A 9,534-nucleotide genomic window follows, 5' to 3' on the forward strand; every position below is an offset into this window, starting at 1 on the left:
GTGAGGAGAAAGGAATGTATTTATTAAAGGTGCTGATTAAAATTGGAAAAGATATACTGCTACTAGGAACTTCACCCTCTGCCCAGCCCCTAGCCCCAATTTTCTCCTTCCCCTTCCCCACTGAGAATGGTGAGCTGGGCATAGGAATTCCATATGCTTAGAACTAAAAGGGGACTCATAGTCATCAAGGTAAACCACCCACCCAAGGCTGGGTTCCTACTATAGCCTGCCTCATCCTTTAGTTCCAGCACTTGGACTTGAACACATCCAGCAATGGGAAACACACCACTCCCATTGTCACAAAGCCCACAGTCTAGTGGCGGGCACAGCCATAAATTAACATTTATATATGTATATAACAGCATAATATCAATAAATGGTACAAGGGAAGCTGTCTGGAGGGTGCTGTGGGAATAAAGATGGATGGACTAATTTACCTTAGGGCAAGCAGGCAAGGTTTCACTAAGACAATTACACCTGTGACGAATCTTACAAGAAGAAGCTTTTCTTGCTAACCAGAAAAGCTAGGGACACGTATTTGATGCAAAAGGAACAGCCAATAAGACACAGAGTCAGGAAAGAGCCAGCTCTTTTGGAAAATCTTGATAGCTGGAATACAGCTTGAAGAGTGGTAGAGGTGGAGTAGCGAGAAGAAGGGACAGAAGTTTGGGCAGAGGAAATAAGTTGTAAATCCTTCAAAGCAGTGCTAAGGTCTCTGTAACTATCCTGAAGGCCAGGGGGAGAATTTGAAGATCCTTAAGAAGAGAAGCACATAATCAGATTGGTAGTTGTGGTGGGACAATTGCAAGGCCTCCTGGACATAATGAGGATGTGAATCCTCTTTGAGACACAAAATTTAAAGCCATAGCAATGATGCAAATATTATCTCAATTTCTAAAATGTAAAATCTAAGATATGATGTAATTAAATCTTTCCTCAGGATTGTGCATATAATCAAAGAACGTTTTATTTATGAATTTTATGTTTGCTTCATCCAGAGCGCTATTTTACAGACACGAAAGTTCAGAAGACATGCTTGCACAAAACAAATGAAGAAGTGAAAAGATCAAACTAAGAAAACTGCTTTTTTTGTTTTAGTGTGAATGTCTAGAAAAGTAAAGTACATATTGTCTGAAAAGAATTGCTCTATCAATCTCTACAAATGTTTCCGTTCCTGTGAAAACTCTGTGTGCATTACTCAACATATGTACCTATCAATCACTACTAGTTTGAACTGAGGGTTAGTCTGGTAAAATTTCCCAATGGAATAACAAGTGCTAAAATGTCACTTCCTAAAACTGAGAATTTTATTCCACAAAGATAAATTTAAAGCACAAGTTTGGAATTGAAAACAAAACAAAAACTTTATCAAAATGAAATATATTTTGGAAGTGAAATACATTAATAGTGTTTCACAGATTTTTTTTCCCTTGAAGTTATTAGGTGTTAAAATAAAACAGTGCTTTTCTGTTAAAAATGGATTGTATGTTTATAGTAAAACACTGACAATTAAAGTATAAAGGAGAAAATAAAATTATTCATAAAGACCTAGAAATAACTACAATAAATATTTCACACACTCCTTTCATACACACACATATATAATATTATATATTTATCACTTATTTCTATTCATTTAAATTATGCCATTAGCATTTTCCTATAATATTCAATGTTCTCTGAAAACAATATTTTAATAGCTGTATAATATTGCACCATAAGGTTATTTCATAAATTATGCAACTATTAACTTACAAGTGGGCATTAACATTGCTTCTAATTTTCTATAGTTTAAGAACTCTGCAATGTTCATTCTTGTATATGAATCACTTTTCACATCTCCACAGTTCTGGTGACTTTCTAAGGGCAGAATCCGAGAATAGAAATGTTGGGTCAAAGTATAAGTTACACTTTTAAAGTTTTTGCCACTTATTGCGAAACTGCTTTTTGCGCAGTTTTCACTAATTTGTAGTTGCACTAAGAAGTGCACAGCTTGACAGGCAAAACATAATATAAAATTAATAATTATTTTTCCTTATTAAATGTGAAGTGAGGCTTGTTTCATAATACTTATTGGACAACTATATTCTGTGAATTGCTTTTCTACATCTTATTACCAGTTTTCTACTGGGGTATTGGTCTTCTTCATTTCCTTCTTTTGAATTAAGGGAGGAAGGGAATTTTCTTTGTATTATAGATGCTTTAGGATGCTCAGGAATGCCCCTAATGTTGGGGGGGGGGGCTTTCTTTCTTTCTTTTTTTTTTTTTTGGCAAGCTGGTTAAGCTGTTGATCTGGACTCTAGATCATGCTGCCAGTGGGAGCCTATTAAGGACACCTGGGCTAAGATCAAGACTACGAAGTGCATAATTACCATATTATGCTCACGCTTTAGTCTTTTTAGTCTATTTGTCATGTTTGTTGCAAAACTGAGAATTTGCTGCTATACTGATTCTAAATATTTGCAACCTGAAATCAAAAACACAAAATTAAATTTCTTTATCAATAATTTAAGAAAACTAAATATATGCTTCAAATAGTGCTTAACAATATAGAGCCCATAACTTATTGTAGTTACCCAATGTTAAAAAAAAGTCATGTGTCTTTCATTTTCAACATATTAGTGTGTAGCTCTTATAAATGTTGAGGAGAGAAAAAGATGTCAAGAAATGTAAGTAGAAATGACAGACTAAAGCATTATTCTCAACACCGACAGAAATCACCAGAGGACACTTTCTCCTGTGTCACTTTGTTGAAAGAGGTATAGAATATTTTCCTTCATATACTCTAAATTAAATGACTAACTTTTAAAGTCTATGCATTGCTTTGATCCCTACACATAACAAGAGAATTGAGTCTTAACCCTGAATAAAGCTGACTCTTCCTGTTTAAGAGACTCAGTCAAGCCCCCTAGGAAGGATGGCTACTCCCCACAGTGACACTATAACATGCTTGGCTTCTCACTGCCCGGGGGTCTGGTGTTTCACATGGATTCTAACAACTCCAACACAGAAACAGGGGATGGTGGCATGCAGCATGTGTGGACACATAACCAAACAATGTTACAGGCACGGAAAAATCCCAAGATTTAATTTACACAAGGGGAAATGTTCACATTGTGTTTTCTAGCATAATTGTGTCTTTTTTCTTCATGTTCAGACTGGAGAAGGAATTTTTCTCCTTTTCTAAGGTGACCTGCTGGTATTATTATCCTATTTAAATCTTGTTACACTGTAAGAACTAACATTTGCCGAATTGCTCATTTCTTCACTGTAGGCCCAGTAAAAATGAGGGAATCTGTTGCCCAAAACAAATTTCAACTTGTTCACCCTTTTCTCAATCCAGCTCCTAAGTTTATATGGAGTCCCCTCAAATTTTAAATGTAAAGGATGCAGTGGAACTGCTAGAGCTAAATTTCACAGTTGAACTAAAATATAACAAAGTGACAGTCAGGTACAAGTTGTTCAAAGCCACTAAGTATCTACTTATGCCCTGGTAACTATTCTCTTAATAATGGAAAGCCTTCCTTAGGAAAGGAAAAGACCTCATATGGCTTTGAGGCCAAAGGTCATTGGGACAATCCCTTCCTGCCTTTTACCCACAGGTCCACAGTGTGACAGTGTTAGCCCCAGAGGGGTCTGAGAGACACACCCAGTACTTCAATGGGGTGATCAGCTGAGGGAATCTGAAATTTGGGAAAACTCCATTTAGAAATGAAGCATTTGGGAAGGAAACTGGCTGATGCCAAACTAGACTGTTTATTCTTTTGGATCTTTGGCAGCAAAAATGTACACTGTGCCATGGTCACTAGATACACAGATGAGGGAAGCATGCTATGATAAATATTTACTGCTTGAGATGTTCTTCATAGCTCCTGGGTTCAATGCCCTGATAGAAGTAGCAAATGTTCTCATGAGTCCCTTTTTCAGATTGCAATTCTTTTTCCCTACAGGTCGAGAGCAGTGCTGCTCCGGATACCTTCCTGTATGGGGATGTCCACTGGCAGCATCCTGGTGCTGGCCAGGTCCACAAGCTGCACCTGACTCACATACATGTCTGGGAAGTCCAAGAAGGGATTGTTACTACTGGGACACAAGACACAAAGGCCTTTAGAGTTATAGCAGGTTTTAAAGACATGCAACTAACTGGTAGGGGTTGTGTGTGCATGTAAACACCTTAATCACGAGGTCCAAAGGGACAATTCTGCCTCATCTCAATTTCGCTTCCTTGAATTCTGTGGAAAAGTCTATGTTAATGAGCGTGTTCTTTTTCAAGAGCTCCTCTTCTGGCGAAAGGGTTAGCAGGCTTTCGGTTGCATGCAAGTTGTACCATGTTAGGTGGAATTATAACCTTGCTACTGTTTTTATATGGAAATTAAGTATGGCTTAAAGAGATGGATATGAGTGCCAAGTTGACAAGGGGTGGATCTGTGATAGTTAAGTTTATATGTCAACCTGTCTGGATCAGGGGATGCCAAGATATTTGATTAAACATTACATTTGGGTGTGTCTGTGAGAGTGTTTCTGGATAAAATTAGCATCTGAATCATTGACTTAGTAGATTGCCCTCCCCAATGTGGGTGGGCATCACCTAATCCAGTGAGGGCCTGAATAAAACAAAAAGGCTGAAGAAGGAGGAATTTGCCCCCTTTTCTGCCTATTGTTTATGATGGGATATTTCATCTCTTTTTCTGCCCTCAAATTGGGATTTACGTCATGAGCTCCCTGCATTCTCAGGCCTTCGATTCAGACAGAGGGAATCCCATCACCGGCTTTCCTGGGTTTCCAGTTTATACATGGCAGGTTGTGGGACTTCTCAGTCTCCATAAATGTGTGAGTCAATTCCTCATAATAAATCTCCTTTTATATCCTATTAGCTCTCTTTCTCTGGAGAACCCTAACTAACACAGACACCATAAATAGTCACTCTCTTGCACTGCTGGTAAATTGCTACAGTCTTTCTGGAAGGGAATTTGTGAGTGTACTTCTAAAGCTTTAAAAATAGCCATGCTTTCTGAGATTACAATTCTACATCTAGAAGTTAGCCAATAGAAGTATCTATGGATGAATTTATAGATTTCTCCGCACAAATGAACATCTCAGTATAGTTTAGGAAACTAAAAAATAATTAGACATAACTGAAATGTCTCATTATTGGGGATTTACCAAGAGAATTATTTTATCCTTCAAAGCTACACTGTGAAGGTTATTTTTTGACAGAAATGGGTACTCTTGTATTAGTCTTATGTAACATGAAGTTATAAAACAGAATGTGGGGAAAAGTGGTGGGGCGGTGGTGGTGTCATGAAGTGGGAGATTGGGATTGACATATATATACTAATATGTATAAAATGGATAACTAATAAGAACCTGATGTATAAAAATGTAAATAAAATTCAAAAAAATATATATGGGTAGAAAAAAGTCTGGAAGGGAATCATCAAAATATAACCAATGGCTGCTGTGGTATAGTAGAATTAAGAGTGATTTTTCTTCTTTTTCCAATTTTCTAAATAGTTTGTAATGTACTACTTTTAAATTTCATACATTTATTTTTATTGTAAAATATGACAGTTTATGACAACCAAGAAAAGAGATTTATAAGATTGGAGAAAACAAGGACAAGGAAAAAATTCTAGACCCTAAAAAAACCCAAAGAACAGAATGTACTTAAGATGCCATTTTTATATATAATTTTTTGACACTTACAAACCTGCATTCCTACAGAAAATTGAGTTCTGTTTTAAAGTCAATGGTGTGAAAAAGGAGACAACAATGATGGGATTCCTCTCAGAAATGAAAACTGAGTCTATAAACATCACTAGTTCTAATAATTGTCTCCAAAGGAGTTAAGGTATAAAGATCAGGAACTTTATTTTAAATGCTTTTTTAAAAGCTCAGAACTTCTGTCACTTATCCTTTTCAAAAACTGCCTCACTATTTCCCCATAGTAATCACTCATTTATTTAATAAATATCTTCAAGTACCTATTATGTGCCAGGCACTTTTTTAGGTGCTGGGGCATGAGCCATAAAGAAAACAGTCATTGTTCTCATGTTAGCACAGTCAGGTTCTCAGTAATTGACTTTAAACAGCCTGATGTGTCAATGAGTGATAAATGCTGTGAAAAAAAATAATGAAGCAGAGTGAAGAAATAGAGAATGCAGCCTCTTTGCTTAGCTGACATTTGAATAAAGACCCCAAAGGAAGTGAGGAGGTAGGCTAAGCTGAGTTCCAGGGGAAAAGGAGTAGCATTGCAAGCAAAGATGACAGGATGATGGCCCAGGGTCAGGAGTGTTCCGTGGCTTTGGACCAGCAAGGAGATAAAAGAAGCTAGAATGAAGTAAGGCAAAGGCAGAATGGAAGGAATAAAATCAGAGAGGCAACAAAGAGTCAGACAACATATTGAGATGAGGGTTAGCAAGGAAATTCTTCAATTATGAAGCCTTATGTCCAAGTTTTTCAAGAAAGCAAGGAGCTGGACGGTTTCTATACAACTCTCAGAGAGTCTTAGGTGAAGGGAATCCCCAAAGGTAATGACAGCCAACAGGTAAACAAAACAGGGTCAATATTTAGGTCTACTGACAGGTGTGAAAGGTATCGAGACAGTTTGGGGGCTAAGAAGGTAGGGCTGGGGTTTCCTTGAAACCCAAAATGATTCAGAAATAATTTGTATTATAAATATATTTTCAAATAAAAGTTTATTTTTGAAAATATGTTAGAAAATGTCACTGGGTGCTCTTATTGGGTAACCAAGCATGAAGAATGAATATCCTCCAGTTCACTTCTGCAGTTAGTTTTGTTTTTCTTTCAAAGAATAGCATGTAGAGGCTTGCAATGGCTTGCTATAGAGAAAAGGAGTAATTTGAATTTTTCTCCTGGACTCAGAAATGATCCAGATTATTTGGCAGCTTGACTTCTTCCAATTTGCTTTGCATTTGCATTTTAATATAGTGCCAATAGACATAATAATCTTCTTTGAACACTTTATTCCTTTCCTTTACAGAGTAGTACTTCTGATCAGAGGATAAAATAACAACTTAAAATGAAATCTCTGATGGAAATCAGGCCAACCAATTGAAATAAATAAATTTAAAAAGAAATCCTACCTCAAGATGTATGTGTAATAGAGTGAAATGATACACTCCTGCTGTTTCAGAAAATATGAATTACTATAAATGTTGCCTAAACAAGAGATGAAACTTCAAAATATTGGCAAATGAAAAAACACAGAGCTTAACCAAGGAGAGGAAAATATACCATGTAGATTTGCTATGTCCTTTCAACCATAAATGTCTTAAAATTTGTCAATTAATTAAACATTATTGTGTATATATTCTGTGCCAAGGACTGTGCTTGGCACTAGGATAACTCAGTCTAGTAGGGAAGGATGGTAAGTGAACTAACTGTATTATAAACATAATGAAAGAAGTAAGCTCACAGGAGTGTGGGGAGTTACTGTAGAAACACAGAAATGACTGAAGAACTGGGAAAGGCTTCCTGAAAGAGATATTGCTTGGGAACCCTGAAATTTAGGATTTGAAGGATGGTGCAGCAGGAACATCCTTGGAAAAGAGTCAAGAGACCTACATTCCAGTATGAACTCTACCATTAACTAAACTTGAGACTTGAAAGGTCATGGGAAGCATTCATGAAGGGAAGAGACAGGAAAAGCAAGGATGCTATGAAAGTAAAGAATGCTTGACACAGCTTGGAAAAGACTACGGGCCTTGAAGAGTGTGGCTGTAACCCTTTGACCAGCTACGCCTAGGGAGCTGCTTATTCTGGGTTTCCTGGACTCAAGAGAGGCAGTGCTGGTAACTTTAGTATTTTTCCTGCATATCCGCTATTGTCTATGGACTTTTCCAACTCCTCCATAACAATATTTGAAAACAAAATGTGATCTAATCCATTGATTTTCAATGGGTGGTCCCAGAATCTCCTGTAACACAATCATCCAAGGTCCTTATTAAAAATGCGGACCCCTGAGTCTTACCTTAAGGTTGCTGAATCAGAATATTTGTATCTAGAGTTAGAAGACCTGTATTTTAACACCCTTATTAGGTGATTTGTTTGCACCAACTCACTCTGGTGCACCTATATTCCATCCTCCCTGCCAGCCACAGAAACTGGTACCATATTTGTACTTCCAAACACGGACATGGTGGGGATTAAACCCCATGACTCTCAGTCCCCACCTGAGTGGGTTTTCTACTCTACTGTGTAATTTCCTATTTTTGATCCAATAATTTAAAATTATTGGAGTGTTTCCAGAAGTAATGTGGAGCGATTCTTATGTTAGGCTGTTAAGAAGCCAAATAGGAACTTAAATTGTGAATACTGTAATATTTTTATATTACCTGTGAGCAAAAATATTCATGGAAAAATACTGAAAGGAAACACAACCAAATGTTAGCCATTTTTGCCTTCATCAGGCAAGAATGTTGTCCTTATTTTATCTTTCTCTCTTCCTATATTTTGTATCCTCCAAAACAAGCACATATTTTATAATTTAAAATAACAATAACTTTATTTAACCTGGGATAAAATAAAAATTGAGATGCCTAAAGCAATAAGTGACCCTCAGAGAATTTTCAAAGCCTCTGGTAAATTGTGTTTTCAAGATTTAACTGTCTCTGTCGGCTCTGGCCTCCCAGATGGTATGGATCTGCTCAGTGATCTCTGACCTCATTTGATTTCTGAAAATGTCCTTTGACCATCAAACTTTGCCCTACTTTTCCTGAAAAATTAAGTCATTAAAAACTTTGACTCACGGACGAAAATGGTTTGGAAGCTTTCAATTTGGAAGACGAGTAAAAAATCACAGGGAGTAGTGTCTGTTCACTTCTAAAACTCTATAAATCCTTTTTTGTGAGAAATTTTAAAGGCAGGCTTTAAATTCTTGATCTAGGATTTGAAAGTTAATGAGCATAAAAAGAAATTAAGATATTCTTCCCATATAGAGATAAAGCCAAAATTTTTAAAGATTTTGATTTTCTTTTGGTAATTGTTTTAATTACGAACTGAGTGATTATTTTTAAATTTATTTTAAAATTTTTATGTAATATACTGCTAATATATACAATTTAGAAAATAAAAAAATATTAACTATCCATAGTTTTGCTATATATTAATGTTATATATTAATAACACAGTGTATTTTCTATAGTCTATGCATAGGTCTGTGAATAATTACATATAATTTGGATTCTTATAATATTTTATAATATTCTAACACACATATTTTCATGTTATTATACAGTCTTTTTTTTTAACATCTTTATTGGAGTATAATTGCTTTACAATGGTGTGTTAGTTTCTGCTATATAACTAAGTGAATCAGCTATATGTATACATATATCCCCATACCCCTCCCTCTTGCGTCTCCCTCTCACCCTCCCCGTCCCACCCCTCTAGGTGGTCACAAAGCACCAAGCTGATCTCCCTGTGTGATGCAGCTGCTTCCCACTAGCTATCTATTTTACATTTGGTAGTGTATATATGTCAGTGCTACTCTCTCACTTCATCCCAGCTTAC

General features: G+C 36.4%; 1 pseudogene; it reads right to left on the reverse strand.

Moving 5' to 3' along the window:
* Positions 1-3,620: 3,620 nt before the first annotated feature.
* LOC131760781 (WD repeat domain phosphoinositide-interacting protein 3 pseudogene) lies at positions 3,621-4,715 on the reverse strand (annotated as a pseudogene).
* Positions 4,716-9,534: the final 4,819 nt, after the last annotated feature.

Source organism: Kogia breviceps, chromosome 8 (genome assembly GCF_026419965.1).
Source record: "Kogia breviceps isolate mKogBre1 chromosome 8, mKogBre1 haplotype 1, whole genome shotgun sequence".
NCBI lineage: Eukaryota > Metazoa > Chordata > Mammalia > Artiodactyla > Physeteridae > Kogia > Kogia breviceps.